Below are 22154 nucleotides of genomic sequence, written 5' to 3' on the forward strand. Positions count from 1 at the left end.
GAGCTGTGATTTTAAGAGGGCAGACCAGCAGAGTATATTAAATGTCTTCAAGGTGACCCAAACTGTGAGTGGAACTTGGGAAGGAGGGGATTCTTTAGAAGGGGAAACTGAACATTTTAATCTCTTCCCAGTCTGGTTACAACCTCGCTTCCAAACCTTATTGCTCACCTCCTCATGGCACACATTCCCACCCAAATAACTTTATTGTTCGTCCCTTATGTGTGACCCTACATCTTTCATGCCCTTGCCTGGACACTGACTCTTTTCCATATCCAGAATGCATTCTCACGTCTCCTCTGCCTCAAAAAATTTCCCAACTTTCCTTCAAGGCTCTGTCAGATGCAACTCTTTGTACATAAAGCCTTTCTTGATCTCCGCCAGCTGCCAGTGACTCCCCAAAAATCTACCCTGCATTTCTTAGATATGACATTTTAATCTACCAGAAGGTGTAAATGCCCTGCCTTCTCAATAATGAAAAACCAAGAGGGCAGACATTTTTTTCACTCTTTGCTTTGTATCTCGAATGCCAGATTCCTTGGCTATCTCCAAGTCTGGCACAAAATAATTACTTAATAAATGTCTGTTGATTGTATGTTTAATTGTACTTTCTGAAATTCATTCTGCATCTATTGATGGAATTGTCTTTTACCGTTTCTATGATGAGGCACTGAAATGGGAGTTAGGGAGCTCAAATGACACTCTTAATATAGTATATACTATTCAGTGCACCATGTTTTATTGTAAATATTAAAAAATAAATATTTCAATAATGAGAAGTTCACAGGATAATGGATCAACAGTGAGTCTCATAAAGAGGCTTGGGTTCATCTCTGGCCTCTGACACATGCTATCTGTGACCTTGGCTAAATCACATAATCTTTTCAATTCTTAGGCAACTGATCAAAATTACAATCTTCAGAGGTGCCCTTTGCAAGAAGAGAAGTTTCTCATTGAGAGCTCCCTGCATTAATCTAATCACAAGTTCCATATATTTTTAAAATATTCTTTAGCCTTGTAAAAGTTACAATGCCCTTTCACCAAAACAGACCACTGTAGTCCATAGCATGTTGATCAAATCGAATATTATGATCCCCATCTTTTTTTTATTCCAAGTACAATGTTCTTTCCACCTTATTGCAATCACTCTCACTGGTGAGTAAAATAACAAATTTAAACTAGCTCACAAATACTATAGTTAATCCTAAGCCATTTTTCAGTTGTTTCTTCTGTGCCTGACTGTGACTCCACTGGGGGTTTTCTTGGCAAAGATACTGGAGTGGTTTGCCATTTCCTTCTCCAGCTCATTTTATAGATGAGAAAACTGAGGCTAACAGGGTTAAGTGACTTGACTAGGGTCACACTGTTAGTCAGTGTCTGGCCAGATTTGAACTCATTCTTCATTTGAACAGTTCTTCCTGACTCCAGGCTCTATTAACTGCAACACCTAACTGCCCTAATCTTGAAAGTTATAATTTTTTTAAAAATAATTCAGCTAGATTTTGTTGAGTGCTTGTTATGTGTAAGGCACTGTACTCGGCATTAAGTCAAAAACAAAGTAGTATCTGTCTTCAAGAAGATTATAGTCAACATAAACTATATATTATATAAATGTATGTGTATATATGTGTGCATACATGCACACATATATACATATAGATGTGTAACATATATACTCACTCATATGTACATATAAATTTATATAAAAATATATGATTATATAGAGATTAAATATAAAAAATGTACTAAAGGGTTTAAGTAAATGCTTTTGTTGGGGAATTTCTTGAAGAAAATGAGAGATCCTATGAAGTGGAGGTAAGGAGAAAGAACCTCATAAGAGAGAAGGGCCTATCCCTTGAGCATATTGACTCTTCAGTACTTCGAGCCCATAAAGCTTTTGCTATTCCTGAGAGGCATGTTTCTAGTTGAAGGTAGTATTTATTTGCTCCTATTTGTTTGTTTGTTTTTTCCTTCTGTAACAGATGTCAGAAGCCCCAATATTTGACTGAACAAAGCTCAGATACCTTGTTTCAGTCATTTCTGCTTTGTGAGAAAACATAATTATCTTTCTAAAACCCCAGACTATAGTTTATTATAATTACTCTTAGTAGTAAAAGTATTAAATAACTAAATGTATCTCAACAAGCATTTAATAATAAAACTACCAATGGGTGCTTCTTACTATGTGTTAAGCACTAGAAGGATAAAGACAAAAGAGAAACAACCTCTGATCTCAGGAAACTTACATTCTAAAGTGGAACAACAGCATTGATAATACCTCCTTTTTAACCAAGGGGATTAACTATAAACTCCTCTACTTGTCATTTAAAGCTCTTCACCCTTTGGCACCATCCTAGGGGATCACCAAGCCTTGTGATACATTATGGCCCTTCATTTACTCTACAGTTTTGTCATACTGGCCTTCCTGTCATTTATCATACACGACACTCCATTTCCACCTCTCCCCCTTTACCTTGGCTGTTCCTTATGCCTGGAATGTTATCCTGTCTCACCCCAATCTCTTGGAATACCCAATATCTTTCCTGACTAATTAAAGTGCACTTTCTGCGTGAAGCCCTGGTTAGTACCTGGGTTTCTAGTTCCTTCCCCAACAAGGCTACCATTTTGCTACTTGTGTTTGTTTTCAGCATGGGTGTATCTATGCTTGTTGTCTACCATCACTCAAATATAAGCTCTTTAAGGGCAAGGACTCTTTATACCCCCACTATCTAGTATAGTCACTGGCATGCAATAGGGATTTAATGAATGTTTAATAATGCTGATGATGAAATAATCATAAGGATGGTGAGGAGGATGATGATGATGATGATGATGATGATGATGATGATAATGATGAAGATAACAATAACAGCCATTTTGATAACAATCCAACAAGGTTTGAAGAAGTTTTATAATCAACCTGAGATTATTATAGAACCTTAGACATTGTAAAGCAAGTCTTTAACCTTCTGTACTCCTTAAGAAGAGGTGAAAGAGTTACTTAATCAGCTATAGAGAACTAAAGGACCTTGGTCATTAGATGAAGGTGATTAGCACCACAAAGGAAAAATCTCATAATTGAGGACATCAGCCTTGACCCTTGGGTCTATATGAAAGATCAAGCCATCCATCTTTGAGGGAAATAAGTTTTGGAAGCTGAGAAAAGAACCATCTATGGAGGAAGAACTCAACTCCTGAATTAGCTCCCCCACCCCTTTTTTTGTTTGTTTTTGCTTTTACCTTTTGGAGAAGGCATGAAGTCACAGTGGATTTCTCTCTTCTCTGCCCTCACTTAGTATGTAAAATGATAAGAACATGAAAGTGTTCCCATGCCCCCATGCCTTTTTCTCTACCTACTCTGAGAAATGCCAGCAATAGAGATTGAGGATTTAAAAGAAAAGGAGACAGGTGTGCTAGGGAATCCAGCAACACAGTTAAGTGATTCTGAGAGAGTACAAGCATAGCAGTACCCTAAGTCAGGATTCCAGAATGAAGAGCTGGATGCCTTGGGGACTGCAGTCAAGTCATTAAGTAGAGAGACTTCAGGAGTCCTGCAGAAGCTGTAGCATGGATGGTTTACGTTGTCCTTCTTAATATGGACTTTTGTTATGTGTCTTTCCTGTGTGTATACCTCTCCACTTGTGAATTCTGTGTGTTTCCACCCTTTCTACTGATGTATTGTGTATTTGTGAAAAAGTGAAGGTCAAGTTTATGGGAAACTTGAGTTTTTGCTACTCTTCATGCCCTGTCGTTTTAAAAAATGCCTGCTTTGAGCTGATTATGTCAAATGCCTGATGGTTAAAGGAAAAATCATGGATGGAGCTCACGAGGAATACTTTTGGTAGTATAGACACACAAATTGCATTAAATTCTATGTTATTATCCCCTGAGGAGTCCCAGATTATGAATGTGAGTGGGGTTGGTTAGTTCAAAGGGGACACTATAACAAAAATAACTACAAGTCTTGTTATTGTTATTACTGAACTGCACATAAATTTTTAGGAATTAAAAAAATGGACAATATGAGATTCCCAAAGTACCCTAATGAAACCTCATATAATATTTATAAAACACAGGAGCCGTCATCATAAAACAATAAAATGATAGAGAAGATTGATAAGTGTTCTTGGAGCAGTTGACGAACAATTTAGAAACTTAGAGAATACTTTTGAAACAGTCTGACATTACCGCATTGAAAAACAACAAATACAAATAGGTATACAATACTGGATTTGTCAAATATCATCAAACTTTTACTTCTGAATGTTGCCTCTGAAATGATTAACATCAAAAATGGAATCACAAGGCCCTCTTTTGGTGATATTACCATTAACTGTCCACAAAAGATATAGAGATAAAGGAGCAGGAAATAAATGGCTGAGCCATGAAAATGGTGACAATTAGGATGGTAAATCAGGAGCAGATCATTGCTTCCAGAAATCACAGAAGGGCTCTGCATAAGAAAGCTGGACTTAATGATAAATGCAGAAGGTTTGTGGAAGTGCTAAAAAAGACTGTAACACATAACAGCAAGCTGCAAAAATTTAGCACCTACCACATGCATGGGAAGACATCTAGTGATGGAGATCATATACCAGGAGCTTTCTGTTTTTCATAAAATAACAGATGACATATCTTATGCTACAAATATAGAGCTCAAAATGCCCTTGATAATTCAACCAATAAACCATACTTGAACCAATAAACAATACTAGATAGGAAAGCTACAGTTCTATTATCAAAGGCAAAATTGTTGATTCAGGATTTTTTTTTGCTTAACTTTACCAAATCTACAGGCAAATCTCATTTAACTTATCCCCTTGCACCAACCTATGATTTTTCACCTATTTGCCCCACCGACCAAAACTCTACCAATTTGTTTTACCCTCTAATTTACCTTTTACTCCATTTCTCCTCCATTTAGCTTTTATTGCACACACCTTTTTTATGTCCGAAAGTAGTGTGGATCAATAAGCAATTTAAATAAATACTTTTATTAGACAACACCATACTGAATCCTCATGATACCCAGGACTTTAGGAATGAAAATGTTTTTGTTTTGTTTTGTTTTTTTGTTTTGGTTTGGTTTTTTGTCTGTTTTGTTTTAGCATACAGGATTGTGCAAGAAAAAAAAAAACAAGGAAACAAGAAAAGATTATGTTATTCCTATCATACTAATTACTGCAGTTGTCATAAAGATTCACCTGTTTCTTTAACAGGTAAAAAGATTTTACATATATATATATATATATATATATATATATATATATATATATATAAATCATATGTATATCATATATTACACATATATATATATAAATCATATGTATATCATATATTACACATATATAATAACAAAATAGTATTTTATTCAGTCTTACAATAGTACATAAAACATTAAATTAAAAATAATAGCTGGACTTTTCCCAGGATTGTTTCTACCTGAACCCCATTAAAAATGAAAATAAGATGAATGAATCAAACCACAAACATTTATTAAGTGTTTACTAAGTACCTAACACTGTGTTATGTGATAGGATATGAAGACTGAGGAAAAAGAGTTCTTTCTCTTTAGGCATTCTGATGGAGAGGATGTTGAATGATCATGGTGATACTGAAATAAGAGTATTCATCATCATCGTTAAAATCTTAAACAATTATAAAGTGCTTTACATATATTATCTCCTCTGATTTTTACATAGTCCAGAAGAAGAAATTAAAAGTAACCACGGAAGACAGGGAACAGTACAAGGACAAAGTTCCACTTAATGCCTTTGAGCAGAGCTCAGCAGGAAAATGTTCATAATCAAAATAAAGTATCTCATCTGAACAAAAAAAAAAACATAATGGGATAGACAGCTGAGAGTAAAAGGCTCATACTGAAAGAGAACAAAAAGAGATCATTCTTTTCTAATTTATTTTTCTTTTCATCTCTTTTTTCTTTTTATTTATTTGTTTTTCTTCTTACCTCTCCTCCCTCTCTTCTTTCTTCCTTTCCTCCTTCCTTCTTCTATCCTTCTCTCCTTCCTTCTCTTCTTCCTTCCTTCTCTTCTTCCTTCCTTCCTCTTTGCCATTACCTTCTTCACTTTTCTGTGAAGAAAGCTACAGGAAAAATGTAAAATGCTTTGGAATTGGGAACTCTTATTATTTACTATCTTCCTTCTTCTCTTCCCACAGCATTAAGTTCTGTCTGGAGTTAATATAGTGCCATGACAAGAACTCTGGGCAAGACTTTAAGAGAAAATACACTGTCTAATCCTGGCTTCATGGCAAACTAGTTCTGTGACTTTGAAGATGCCATGTAAAATCTTTGGGCATGAGTATTCAGTCAAATGTCAATATTGGGATGCAAAGACAATTTGCTGTAATTAAAAAAAAACCTATTAACTTTCACGAGACTATAGATTCTTAGCTAGAAAGGGCTTCCGAAGTCATTTTATCCAACTCTTTTATTTTATAAATGGGGAAACTGAGATCCCAAGAGCTAAGTACTTTGTCCAAAGTTCCACAGATTATGAGCTACAGAGACAGAATTTGAACCCAAGTCATCTGCTATCAAAAGTAGGTCCCTTTATCCTGTGTCACTACTGGAATAGGGATTCTAGGATATTTTGCACAGGGTTAATCAGAACACAATTTTTGTAGCAGGCTCTCTGGACCCTTAGTTCAATTCAAAAATGTATTGATCGTCTCCAGTACTATCTTTGCTGCCATGATAAATACATAAGAAAAGACCTTTAAGACATAGTTCCTACAATCAAAGACTAGATATACAAGATAAATGAAACAACTTTATGAAAGGTCCCCAAACAGGATTCAGAGAGTCAGTGTGGGATAGACAACCTACAAAAAGGAAAACATGGGTTCAAATAATAGCTCTGAAACTTGTTAGAAGCCATGGGAAATCCACATAATCTCTCTTAGATTCATTTTCTTGACCTATTAAAAGGGGACAGGAGCAGCTAGGCAGCACAGTGGGTAGAGCTCCAGCCTTGGAGTCACTAGGACCTGAGTTCAAGTCCAGCCTCAGACATATAACACTAATTGGCTATATGACCCTGGGCAAGTCACTTAACCCCAATTACCTCACCAAAAAAAAAAAATGAAGACAGTGCTTTAAAAAAAGGGCGATACAAATACTTGTGTTGCTTACCCCACATGTTTATTTTGAGGATCAAAACAAATAATGTGTCTAAAGCTCTTCAAGAACTTTCAAGGTATTTCTATTATTTTGTACTTGCTCATAAATTAAATACCTAGACACATTTTGGGGAGGATATGTAGGTGGGGAAAAGTGCACATGATCATTCCATATAATGATTAGTTGAAACAATGAGAGACTATGTGATTGGATTGGGAATGAAGGTATTGCTTTTCTCCCAATGCTTGAAGGGCTACCATGCGGAAAAGGGCTTAGCTTTCATTTGCTTGGCCTCACACAGCTGGGAAAAACTCATCCACATTGCAAATAATCAAAGTTTGGCTTAATGTAAAGAACAATTCTCCAACAATGAAATCTATCTAAAAGCAGAATGGGTGACCTAGGCAAGCAGTGGATTTTTCCTTGCTGGAGGACTTTATTGACCACTAGCTACAGATGTTGTACAGGGAATTCTTATTCAGGAGTAGGTTGACTAAGTGACCTCTGAGGTTCCCATTCAACTGATCCTGTGATTCCTTTAAAGTTATTAAGTACCTCTAAAAAAAAGTAAGATGTATTTTCTTTTAAAATATCTATATCTAATTAGAATAGAGCTTTATTTTTTCCTTTATTTACTTCTTTCTTTGCATTTCTTTCTTGCATTCCTGATCTATGTCACATCTTATTGCAAGAGTTGGTACAAGGCACACGGCTGCAACATGGATTGAAAATAGAGGACGGGAGAAAGGTGCTTAGGAATCAGTCTGTGCTCCCAACTCATAATCAGTGATTCTCCAAAGTGAATTCATGAGGAGTAAGTAGATCTCTCCTCCCTACAGTTAGTGATGGCTAGGGGATTCAGTCAGATAAAAGGATAGCAGCCAATCAATCAGTAAACATTATTAAATGTCTACTGTGTGTCAGGCACAGTACTAAGTTTTGGAGATAGAAAAAAGGCAAAAGATAGTCCTTGTCCTCAATCAGCTTCCAATCTAATATAAGCAAAACAACATGCAAACAAATGCATAGAAAGCAAGCTATGTATGGGATAAATACGAAATAATTAACAGAGGGGAGGCACTTGAATTATGAGGGATTGTGGAAGCCTATCCAAATTTTGGACTAGTTCACTCAGTATGTAAAGTAGTGCTATCTAACCCAAGTAAAAGTGGGGGCTACTAAACAATACACAAATCTCTCTCTGGGCCACGTATTGACTTAGAAAGCTACATATTAATAGCATTTATATTCTATTGTATTTTTTTTAATTCCCAATTTTTTTTAATTTTCTTTTTAATTTATGGAATAAAACAAGCATCTCCATAACAAAATACTATTTAAAAAAGACAATGTGGTTTGTCCAGCACTTTGGAGTCTTGTGGCCACATGGCCTGTGGGCCAGACATCTGTTACATCTGTTGTAGAGGACATTTATGGACTACCAATGGCTTAGGATTCAAGCTTTGGTAAAATCTGATCTCTTGCAGTAGTTTCCTGGACAAATCAGAGAATTCCACAAAGGAGTGAGATGTTCTTCCAAGTTCATCTCATATACTGCCTCTTACATGGAGCCTTCCCCCTTCCCTCAGAGGCTGGTTATATACTTCCACAAAATTACCTTGTATTTCTTTTGTATAGATTTTGTATACAGATAAAAGTACACATTGTATCTTTCCAGATAGAATATATAAGTTCCTGAACAGCAAGGACTGTTCAGTTTATCTTTGTGTCTACATCACCTAGTTTATCACTTGGACATGTTTGGTACTTAATAAATGCTTATTAGTTAATAGGTGTTCTGATACAGCTCATTTGCTCTTAATGGCAAATGGAATGCAAAACTGCCCAATTCCTGAGCAGAAGGGGAAAATCTTCCTTTTAAAATTAGTTTCTGCAATGTCTCTGAAAGAAATTTTCAATTTCCCCATTTCCAACAATATGATTTTTGCAGGTATAACACAGGTGATAGAAATGAACAGTCATCAATCTTGTATTTTTTTTTAATCTCCCCTACAGGCAAGGGGAAAAATGCTAATGATATTATATGCACATCTCAACTTCAGAGTGAATTATTTCTGTTTCAATCACAGTTGGGAAGGGGAAAATATCTTGTAAGTATGCAAGGAACATCTGGGGCGGAATTTCCTGCTGGGATTCGAGAAAGCAAAACAAATGATCACTCAGAACGTTAGGGAAGAAGACAAGCATGTTGGAAAACACCATGCTAGATTAAGCATATCATTGCACCAAGTGGCTAAAACAAGTGTTAGCTGGCAGACAGCAGAGCTGAAGTTTATGACCCATTGTTGAATTCATACTCTGTGACGCAGTCATGGAACTGGGGTGGGTGATATTTTGATCAACACATTCCTGATAGGGAATCTTCCACTTGGTGCAACTGAGAATCAGTAAATATGTATGGATGTTGTGGGGATGGATGTAGTTTATTGAAAGGCACCGCATGTAGTCACCAGGTATTGTCTTTCTAATTCAGTATTGTCTTGTATAATAAAACAGCTTCAACTGGCAAATTTAAGTAGTCCACTTGCAATTTCTTATATACAACATTTTGTCTTCCTTCTCTGTGACAGGCTGTATTAAAGGTCTGAAATGTACTTCCTTCTCCCCTTGGAATGCCAAGGTCCTTTCAGGGCCCAGTTCAAGGGTCATCTCTTGACTGTTCTCCACTTGTTAGAATCCCGTTCGATATTTGCTATTCGTTATGTGTATTTATTTGCATGTATTGCAATATGAATGGTGTTTTCCCCTTCCTGCAACTTGCCCAAGACCAGAAAAATGTAAGCTCCTTGAGGACAAGAATTTTTTTCAGGTAAATCTAGGAGTTTACTATAAACTATTTAAAAACTAGCTCTTCATGAATATATGTGTGTAGCACATTTTTGAATTTATTCTGAATATTTAATACTTAAGTTAAACAACCAAAAATAATATATTGAGCCCTGATTTGTTGCATATAGGTAATTTCAAGGTATATTAAGAACTGTTAGAACTATCTGGTTCTAGCATACCTCTGATCGGACTCTTTCTCTTCAGTGGCTAAAACAGTGCCTCTTCCATAGTAGTTGCTTAATACTTGTCGAATTGATTTAAATTGAATTGTCTCTGATGTGCCTACCAACTCAGAGATTCTGATTCTGAGATGTCATAAATTACCCTTTAAATTCATAATAATAAATATAATAATAAGTTCACAATAATAAAGAGTTTGATGCAAAAAACTACCTAGTTAACTTAGGGTTTACTGGCTAGATTTATTTCTCAAAGACCAAGCCTTAAACCCAATTCACTCTGAAGCTCATGGATTGGACAACAATAGGGCCCTGCCCAAGCACCACTTGATGGTTATATCTTGGGCCCTCCAGACTCAGAGTGAATGTAAATAGTAATCATTTCTCTTTCAGCAGCAACCATGAGGGTCTTCCCCTCCCAGTTTGATTTTTTTTTTATTAGAGGGGTCATCCCTTGACTCACTTCTTAAAGAGGCTTATTCGCTGAATGGGCATTACCTCACTCAAAGTAAGAACCTGAATAGACTTTAGCTTAAAAGGACCAGGGCCTCCCATTGCATCCTGGGCCATCTCCAGTTGTTCTGATGAATATCAAGGCCACTGGACCCAGATGGGTCTGTAGGAGAAAGTGAGGCTGATGACCTTGTACAGGCTTCCCTCACTCAAGCCAAAGTCAATTGCAAGTCACGTCATCATCCCTCTGATGTCATGGCCCTCTTCAAGAATGAAGGACAAACCACAACCACAATGAATATCAACATAATTTTACAGATGAAGAAACTGAGGCTAAGAGGAGATAAATAACTTGCATAAAGCCAAGCAGCTCATAACTTGTGCAGGTAGGACTCAGAGTCAAGGACTGAATCGAAGCTCGGTATTCCTTCTTCTGCTTCTCTGACTATTCCTTCCCAATCTCCTTTATTAGAACATAATCCATGTGCCAGAGTCCTCACTAGTACTCAGTACTCTCCAATGTCCTGAACTGGTTTCTTATTTCCAACTGTAAATTAGCTTCTAGTTATTTGTGTATATATTTTGTATATGTATATGTAGGCACATAGGATGATAAGGTCATATGGTCATTTCATCTCCACCATGGAAATATGAACTACTTGAGGTCAGGGATTATTTTATTTTTGTAATTATATAATGACTGGGTCCCTTCCCGTCTTTCCAATCTTCTTAAACTTACTCCATTCCATTAATTTTATCATGCAGAAATACTGGCCTTGTTGATTTTCTTCTCTCCACATTCTATCTTCTATTTTATATTGGCTGTCCCCTACAAGTAGAATGCTTTCTCTTCAATTTCACCTCTTCATTTTCTTGGCTTCCTTCAAGACTTATCACAAACCCCACCTTCTAAAAGAGGACTTTCCCAGTTCCCCCATCTACCACTTTCTTCCCCTCTCATAACACACACTTTCATCTATTCTGTATATATTTTCTAGGTACTTTGTTATGTACATGCTGTTTTCCCTCTCCAATTAGAATATGAGCACCTAGTAGCATAGTGGATAGAGTTCTGGGCTTAGAATCAGGAAGACTCATCTTCCTGAATTCAAATCTGGCCTCTGACACTTACTAGCTCTGTGACTGTAGGCAAGTTACTCAACCCCATTTGCCTCAGTTTTCTCATCTCTAAAATGAGCTACAAAATGAAATGACAAACCATTCTAGTATCTTTGCCAAGGAAACCCCAAATGGGATCATGAAAACTCGGATGTGACTGGAAAAAAATGACAACAATGAGAAGACAATGTGTTTGTCACCTTTCTTTGTAGTGTTAGCATTTTTCATAGTGCCTGACACATAGCAGGCACTTGATAAATGCTTGCTGGCTGATTCATTTACAAAAGTCTATAGGGAAAAAAACAAAGTCAGGTTTTTTTAATTGTTTTACTGATTTATTACTCTCAAATTAAACTGTCCTTCTTAGTTGTGAGTAAGCCCTAACTTATAAACACCCAACCTACAAATGTGCCCTCTACATGTAAGTTCGATGAGGAATTTAATAATCAGGTATCATTGCAATGCCACATATGCATGCATACAGGAAGTTAATAGATTGCTTGAAAATGAGCATGCCTCTGGAAACATTCCCTCAGTTGCATCTTAGCACCACAGGGTCAAAGATTTAAAGCTAGAAGGCATCTTAGAAGTTATTGACATTTTACAGATTGGAAACCTGAGGCTCAGAAAAATTGAGTCTGCCTAATTATAGGTAATCTGAAGGCCAGACTTGGGATTTGAACCCAGATTCAGACTCCAAACTCAATTAGCTTTGGGCCCTACATCATTTTTCTGGAAAGCATCAACGTTAGGAACTAGATCTCATTGTTGTGTGTGATTCTAGGTGGCACGATAAGCACATTTAAGGAATAAGCAGCAATTAGAACAAGCAAATTTTAAAATAAAAAAGAAGTGAAACCAAGTTTTGAGGAAGCAAAGTGTCGGTTCACTGGCATCCTCTCTCCTTTGATACATTGGATAACAGATTGAGAACTGGAAGTCACTATGGCCAGCAATAAATCCAAGATTCTGCTTTTACAGATAAGGAAGCCAAAGCCTGGATAAAATAAACAGCTCACCTAAGGTCACATAAGGAGTAAATAACAGAGCTGGAATCTGAATCCAAGTCCTCTGAGCCAAGATTCAGTTAAAAATAAATGAATCATTAACAACAACAACAACAACACTATAACAAAATCTAACATGAAATTGAGGCTGACACTTGCAAGGTGTTTTACGTATTTTATCTCATATGTATCATATGGCATTTCTAAAACATACTATTATCATCCCCATTTTATAGATAAGGAAACTGAGGTTAAGGTGTGAAGTGATTTCCCAGAGTCGCACATGTAAGTGTCTGAGGTACTATTTTTAACTCAGATCTTTCTGACTGCAAACCTAGCAATTTCAAACACTAGAAGATCTCACTACTTCAATAGTCTCTGATAGACAATCATCTCACTTTCTTGTTCTGAAAACATGGTGCCCATAGATTCTGTGGGACTGTTGTGTCCTAGCTTTCAAAATGCACTTTTTCTGAAGAAGACTCAGGCTTTGTCACCCCTAAAATTTTTCCCTGCCCTGGGCAAAAGTTTCCATCCCCCTTTATTCAGGGACTTCCCAAATTATACCTAGATTAGACACTCAAAATGTAGATGTATAATATTGAGTTAAGGAAACAAACCCAGTTTAATGGACTTGGAAATCTTAGCATCAACTTTCATAAAAGATGAAGAGCATAGCCCAGGTGTTGAGAATTGATGAACAACAATACAGTTTCTCCCATTGACTTAGGACTCTGACCAGAATTCCCAATGCTCCTTAAAGAGATATATACGTTAATTGTTCTATTACATTAACAATTCACAGAATTACAGAGTTGAAAGAGAACTCAGAGAAAACCCACTAGAATGTGTATCCAAACTATATTTCTGTCTGTAATATCCCAGTCATTCACTTCCTACCTGGTTAATCTTAGGCAATTCACTTCATCTCTCTGGGCTTCCATTTCTTCATATGTATAATGATTAGGTTGGACTAGGTGACCTTTAAATCATTATCTACTTGACAATCTGCAATACTAATGGGATACTTTGATCTGAGGGGATTAGACTATGTGATCTCTAAGAGGTTTTCTGACTCTAAATTTATGATACCATGTTCCTACTTTATATAAAGATGAGGATATTGAACTAGATAGACTCTAGAATCCCCACAAGCTCTAGAACTATAAGCCTGCTTCTTGAGCTGGCCCATTCCATTTCAGGAATTTAATTGTTAGGCTCTAATTGTTAAGTAGCTTTTCTAGACATAAAATCCAAAATCTGCACCTTCAGCTTCCATTGCTCTTTATCCTGCCCTTGGGGGTGATTAGAACAAATTTAATACCTCTTCTCATTGACAGCAATTCACATACTACAAGACAGATGGTTATCATGTCCTCCAACTCCTAACTCTCCCATATGTATCTTGCTTTCACTTCTTCAGACTAAATGCCTCCAAGTCTTTCAATCAAAGCTTTTATGGCATTGACTCATGACCCTTCATCATCCTGGTTATCCTCTTATGAATACTCTTTTACTCATCTATATCTTTTGTAAAACATGTGTATCCCCTTTCCCAAAGTCCATTAGTATATGATTCTCTCATTGCTGGAAATGAATGTCCTGCCCTGTGTAATGAAGAGCATGGAGTTCATGAGAGCAAGAGAATCCTATCCTTCACTAGTCCCCTTCAGAACTCTTCAAGCTTCAAATATTCTAGAGGACTCTTCAAGATGTGTGTGTTACTTTGGGTTCTTCTGGTTTCCAGCTTCAAGAGAGGAGATGAAAGAGACTAACCTCACTAAAGGGAAAGGTTCTACAAGACATGAGAGGAGCCAGCAGTCTTTGTCATGTCCCTATTTCCAGCTTGCTACTCAAGATACCTTGAGGAGTTTCCTTTTGAATGAGATTCAGGATTTTCTCATGGTTGATCAGAGTCATATTGCTACTTCACTATTTATTGTCTGGTATACATCAACCTAGGTATTACTTTTCTGATTCCTGTTTTACTATGAATTGGATAAATGAGTTTCTTGGTTATTCACTAGGTGTGTTCATTGTGAAACTGGTATTTGCTGGGAAAAGGATCACCTTTGGATATAAATCTTGGGGTCCCCCTTCTCCCCAATAAGAATGACAAAGTAATCAAAAGTTAGATTGAATATAGTCATGTCCCCTGGGCTAATAATATTTAAGGGAGTAGATAGATACAATTCTAGCCTGATGTCCCATCTCTCTGATGAGAGCAGAACGTCTTCTAGCCCCAACAACCTGTTTCCTCTCCTGGCAGTAATCAAAGTCTACCTTGGAGAATAGTGAAGGGACAAGAAGCTAAAGATGTCTGATTTGCCTCCCTTTGAGACACACAACGATAGTCTCTCTAGCTGTGGCATCTTCTCCCTATACATTTATGGTCAGAACTGAACACAATATTTCAGATGTGGTGAGAGCAGGATAGAGGAAAGGGTGATTATCAACTCCTTAATCCAGGAAGTTCTGCCTCTCATAATGTAGCCCTTGAGGTTACTAGCTTTTGTAGCTATGATATTAAAATGTTTGTTCATATTGAGTCATGTGGCCTCATCATGCTATTTGGGGAGGGCAAAGAGGACAATAAGATAACAGGATTAGAATTATAAAGTATCTTAAAGTTCATCTAGTCCAAATTTTCATTTTACAATCAAAGACCCTAAGTCCTTGACAAGTTAAATCATAGCAATTGACATCTAAGTAGCACTTTGAAATTTACAGAGCACTTCACAAACATTAGCTCACTGGAGCCTTAAGACAACTTTTGTCTTCATTTTATAGATGAGAAAAATTGAAATTCAGAGAAGTTAAGTGATTTCTCCATGGTCTTGTATCTACTGAATGTAGAGCGGTGGGATTTTAAATCAGATCTTCTTGATTCTTGATTCTTGATTCCAAGACCAGGATTTACTCACTTCAACACATTGTAAACCACAGCCAGGAACATGCCCAAGATCACCCAGGAAATAAGTAGAATATCTGGACTTTGAGCCTATTTACTATGCTTGCTAAGGCAATGTACTCTTGACATCTAGGTCAACATGGTGAAATGAATAGAGTGCTAGAAATAATCAAGAGGACTTGTCCTCAAACTCAGCTTCTGACGCTTACTAGCTGTATGACCCTGGTAAAGTTGTTTCACTCTATGTTTCAATCTCTATGAGATTGTTGTATATTTCCTTGTGTCTTATTAAGCACCTACACTGTTTTAAATCCTGGGGTTACAAAAACAAAAATGAAACTTCCTAAAGTCAAGTAATTAATATTATATAAGGGAAAACAGTATACATACACATACATATATACATATGTGTATATGTATATATACATATATATACATATATACATATACGTGTTTGTGTGTGCATATATACTTATATATACATATATATGTATATGTGTGTGTATATACGCCATATGAATTTTTTTTGTACAGTCATTTCAGTTGTGTCCAACTCCAACTCTTTGTGACAATATTTGGGATGTTGATGGTAAAGATACTAGAATGGTTTATCATTTCTTTCTTCAGTTCATTTTACATATAAAGAACTGAGGCAAAAAAGGTTAAGTGACTTCCTTAGGGTCACACAGCTAGTAAGTGTCTGAGACCAAATTTGAAGTCAGGAAGATGAATTTTGCTGACTTCAGGCACAACACTCTATCCACTGTGTTATCTAGCTGCCCCATGAAGCATACATGTAAGCTTATTTTGGGGGACAGTGGAGGGAGGGCTTTATCAGGTTGTGGGATCAGAAAAGTTCTTTGAATAATTTTGAAGGGAACAAAAGATTATAAGAGGATGTACATTCCAAGAATTGGGAACACAAAGGTGTGGAGATATGGGGAGTGTTGTGTACAAAGAACAAAATTTCCAGATTGCACTATAGAGTGAAAAAATAGGAGATGTATATGTATGTGTGTATGTACACACATATACATATATATGCACATACATACACATATATATATATATATAACATAAAAGTATGTCAATGCCATGTTGTAAAAAACTTTAAAAGCAAAACAAAGGAGCTTATATTTTGTTCTAGAGGAAAGGGTGAGTCTGGATTTTAATAAGTGACCATTTAATTCAGAATTGGGTTGTAGGAAAAAATCACCTGGGCAGCTACTTGGAGGATGGTTTGGAGTGGGGAGAGATTCCATAGTCTGGATAAGAGGTAGGGCATGCTTGTAACACAGTGGAAAAAGTGTGAAGGCAGATAAGAGGGCATATGTTAGAGATATTATGGCTCGAGTAGGCACTTAATAAATATGTATGATTAGTTGATTGATAAGTTTCAAAGGAAATTTTATTGGTAAAGGAAGTTCTTCACCAGAAGTTCCTCTGAAAAAAACATGAAATAGAAAGACTTTAGAGAAGAACCCTTAGGAAATCATAGCTCTGGTTTAAAAAGAAAAGATCCCCACTTATGCCATGGATGTCTGGTAGATGCTCATACCACCTGAGATGATGTCTCCACATGGAGAATGCTAGGGGACTATTTCTGAGAGAATCAGGGTGCTCTGTAAAGGAAATGAAGACACAGATTAAGTAGCATGTGTAGACATCATAAAAGTTAGGTAGCCAGATTTTGAAAAGGATGCTCTTTATTGAATAAGGAGGCATTCACAAAGATCTATCAGCTTTCACTATATCACTTTTACTCAATGCTCTTAGGGGAGCTTAGCAACCAGTTAAAGTAGTAGAATTTTTGCCCTTGGGAGTTCAAAATATCCACAAGTCTTCTAAGCATCCCATCGTCCCAGAGTTTAGGTCTGTAAGCTATGTAGCATCAATGACCCAAGGTGGATAGAATATTGCCTCCTCTAGCTTCCAAACTTCCAGATCCTGGATTTCAAAGCAAGCAAAACAACTATGTCCTGAGGAGGAAGAGGAGATCTTTTTGAGTGACCTTTCGTACCTCATTCAGCAATAGCTGAGAAGCAGGTAAATCCTACAGTCATGCCACATATAGATCTAAATTTGGTGGGATCAGTACTATGTAGGAATTGAGCTAAGGTGTCAGTTTAATCTTTCAGCTAAGTGGCAGAGTGGATAGAGTGTCAGCCTGGAGTCAGGAAGGCTTATCTTCCTGAGTCCAAAACTGGCCTCAGACATTTACTAGCTGTGTGACTCTGTACAAGTCACTCCACCATGTTTGCCCCAGTTTTCTCACCTGTAAAGTGAGTTGGAGAAGGAAATGACAAACTGCTCCAGTATCTTTGCCCAGAAAACCCCAAATGGGGTCACAAAGAGTAGGACATGACTGAAACAACTGAACAACAAATCTATGTATATACAAATATGTATGCATGTATGTGTATATATCCCAATAACCTTCCAAAACAAATATGATACAACATGATTCAATATGATATAATGAGAGAGAGAGAGAGAGAGAGAGAGAGAGAGAGAGAGAGAGAGAGAGAGAGAGAGAGGAGGGAGAACATCATGGATACAAATGACAAAATTTCACCCCCTGTATTGCATAGAATTTTCAAGGACAATGCATAGAGGCTAATTCATATTTCATGCTAGCCAATAAGGTTCATAAAGAGTTGTTAATTAAATATTCATTCAACAAATCTTTTTAATGCAGACCAGCACTTCTCATTCTGTTATTTTGCTGTAAAGGAATGTAGGCATTTTTTTTTAAATTAACAAGCCTTCTCTGCCAATCATATGTTTTACAATCATTTTATAGGCTTTCATACATATGTGTGATGCATGTGTAATGTGTCTGTATGGCAACATTTGGATGGTCTTTGTTTTTCTCTATTTATGAAGAATCCAATAAAGACTTACTGTGTCTATAAGTTTAATTTTCCACATTAAACATATTTTCTATGTCATATAGAGCATTGTGAAATTTTATACTGGAAATGTCCTTTAGCTTCTGGAAGATACAATTTACTTTGTATAGTTGGGCAGTCTTTTGCTTAACAAGTGTTGAGTAAGCTCTTACTGTGTGCTAGACATTTTGCTAAGTTCTATGATTAGTGGGCATACAAAAACAGAGCAAGATTATGATAACATCAATTGACATAATTGATACTGAACAATCATGAGTGTAGAAGACCAGAGATGAAGTAAGCTTCTCACTCTTTAGAGATATTATGGTTTAAAGGCGCATAAGGAAACATATCCTCATACATAGCATAGGCATTTATTTATTTTGCTTGACTGTACTAATTTGTTAAGGGATTTCTTACATTGAGGGGAAAACGTTGGTGGTAATTGAAAGTGATAAGTAATACAAAAAAATGAGAAAACAACAAAATGTAGAAATGTACAAAAAGAAACAAAAAAAATCAGAAGGGCATGTAAATAAATCATTTTTAAAAACTAACATGTTAAATTTAATAACCCCCAAAAACTATACGAAAAAATCTCATAATTTCATGCATATGTACTGATTTGTTTTGTAAATTGTCAAGTTCATAATTTTAAAAGTACTTTAAAAATACTTTGGCACAGTGTCTTCCCCATCATAAGTGTCATATAAATATGTACAAAATTGAACTAAATGACTTAGTTTTTAATCAACCAGGGTACATACTTTGGTATTTTACCAACTGGGTATACTATGATTTTTTTTTATCATCTCAAAGCAACTAGGTGGCACAGTAGCTAGTGCTGGGCTTAGAGTCAAGAGATCCTAAGTTCAAATCCCATCTCAGACATTTACTAACTGCATGTGTCTGGGCAATCATTCTCAGCAACCTTATCTATTCAATGGGGATAATAGGAGCACCTACATTGCAATGTTATTGTGAGGATAAAATGAGAAAATATTTGTAAAGTGCTTCCAAACCATAAGCACTATGGAAATGACATTTTTCACGTGTCAAAAGGGCAGTGGGGTTGTCTTAAATTTTTTTCCTGTATTCCAATTGAGCTTAGTCCTAAGAAAAAAGAAACTTGGCCCTCCCATGGAATTTTTATACCTACTTTACCATATAATGAACATTTTATAAGCCAAAATATTTCTCTTTTGACCTTAATGGCCAAAAGCCTAAGAAGAAACTTGAGCAAGAGTTTGCTGCTATCACTGTCTCAGAGGCCTGGTGGCATCAAATTCTTTGGGACTCCTTTGTAAGTTCTCTGTTCTATCATATTTATTTTTTTCCTCTTTTGTTGCATTTTATCCCATAAATATCCTCAAATCCTTTAGAAAGTAGTCATGACAAAAGGTAAAAATTTAAAAGTCTAAATAAATATGAACTCCCACAGAAATCATGGGACTCCAACTGGGATGATCTCTGTGAACTTATGCCAAGTGAAGTGAGCAGAACCATGATAATTTACATACCAACTATGTTATAAAGAAAAACAACTCTAAAAGACTTGAAAATTCTAATAAATTCAATGAAAATCTATGATTCCAGAAGACTGATAATGAAGCATTCTGTCCACTCCCATCAGAGAGGTGATGGAATAAAAAATGCAGAAAGAGACTATGTTTTTGCTTACGGCCAGTAAAGAAATTTGCTTTGTTCGACTCTGATGTTTGTTTTGTGGGTTTCTTTTTTTATTCTTTTGTTGATGTTTGTGGTGGTTATTTGGAATAGCAAAATAGATAGAATGCTGAGCCTGGAGTTGAGAGGATGAGTTCAAGTCTGACCTTAGAGACTAACTCTATAACTCTAAGCAAATCATTTAACTGTTATCTGCCTCAGTTTCCTTACATCTAAAATTGGGATCCAAATAACATCTACCTCAGTGTTGTTTTAAGGATGAAATGACATAAGAAATTATTAAGCAGGCTCTTTCTAAATACTTGTTCTCATCCCTCTTCTTTTCCAATTCCCCCACTAATTGAAACAATAAATCAAATAAAAATAAATAAGGAATCATGAAAATCAATGGTCCAAGTTCTTTGGAACTGACAGTAGTTAAAGTAAAAAAGAAGAAAAACATAATAGGGAAGGGAAGGGCAAAGGAAGGATCTCATGTAGAATATCACAATCTGTTTAATAGTTATTGTCTATTGTCATTATGATGCTTCAGTCTTTACATATTCAGACATTACAAAAATACATTGGCATGATTTGCTAAAATAGAAATAAAATTTATGTTCTGTGTTAATATTTTAAATTTAATCTTATTTTTAATCAACAAAAATCAATCTTCTCTCCTTACCTGTACTGAAAGAAAAAAAATAAGCTAAGCAAACAAAAAAACAAAAAACACCAACAACAAACCTTGTACCAAATGTGCAGTCCAACTCAACAAACACTTGCATTGTCCACATTCAAAACCATGTGTTTCAATCTGCATGCTTAGTCTATCATCTCTCTGGATGCGTGAGGGTAGGGTGTTTCATCTTGAATCCTCTGGAATCCAACTAGTGGTTAGAGTTCTGAATTCCTTCAAAGTTCTTTGTCTTTACAATGTTCTTATTGTTGTGTAATTGCTCTCCTTTTCTCACTTCACTCTGTATCAGCTCATACAAGTCTCCCCAGGCTTCTCTAAAACCATCCCCTTCACACTTTCATAAGTCAAAATAGTATTCCATTATATCCATAGGCCATAATTTGCTCATTCATTTTACAACTGATGGGAGCCCCTTTCACTTCCAATATTTTGCTCCAATAAAAAGAGCTACTATACATATTATTTGTATATATGATTCACTTTCCTTTAATTTTTTCTCACATATAGAACTACTAGTGGTATCTCTGGGTCAAAGGGTATAGATTTTTAGTAGCTTTTTATAGACAGAGTCCCACATTGCGTTCCAGAATGGTTGGACCATTTTACAGCTTCATCAGCAGTGCATTACTGTGCCTATTTTCCCATAGCCTTTCCAACATTTGTAATTTTCCTTTTTGGTCAGCACTGCTTAATCTGATGATAGGAGGTGGAATCTTAGAGTTGTTTTAATTTATATTTTTCTCATTATTGGTGATTTAGATCATTTTCTATATGGCTATCAATAGCTTAAGTTTTCTTCCTCTGAAAATTGCTTATTTATAACCTTTGACCATTTATCAATTATCAACTGGGGAAAAGCTCTTATTCTTAAAAATTGGAATTGTGTGTGTGTGTGTGTGTGTGTGTGTGTATGAATTGGAGACCTCTACCAGAGAAATTGCTACATCCCCCCCCAGATGCATTAATTCTGTGTGATCTTCTCTAGCCCTGGTATATTCATAAACTCTCTCTAACCATTGATATGAAATGTGATTTTTTTTTCCCTAGCTTGCTTAATTTGCTTATGATATCCCCATTTATAGCTATGTATCCATTTGAAGATTATCTTGGCATATGGTATGACATGTTGATCTATATCTAATTTCTGCTATTCTGTGTTACTATGCCCAGGAGCTTCTGAGAGAAGGACTCTCCTTCTTGTTTTAGGAAAGTGAGGAAATGTTACATGCCTTCAGAGATTT

This window comes from Phascolarctos cinereus, unplaced genomic scaffold, assembly GCF_003287225.1.
Source record: "Phascolarctos cinereus isolate Bilbo 61053 unplaced genomic scaffold, phaCin_HiC Scaffold_2;HRSCAF=192, whole genome shotgun sequence".
NCBI lineage: Eukaryota > Metazoa > Chordata > Mammalia > Diprotodontia > Phascolarctidae > Phascolarctos > Phascolarctos cinereus.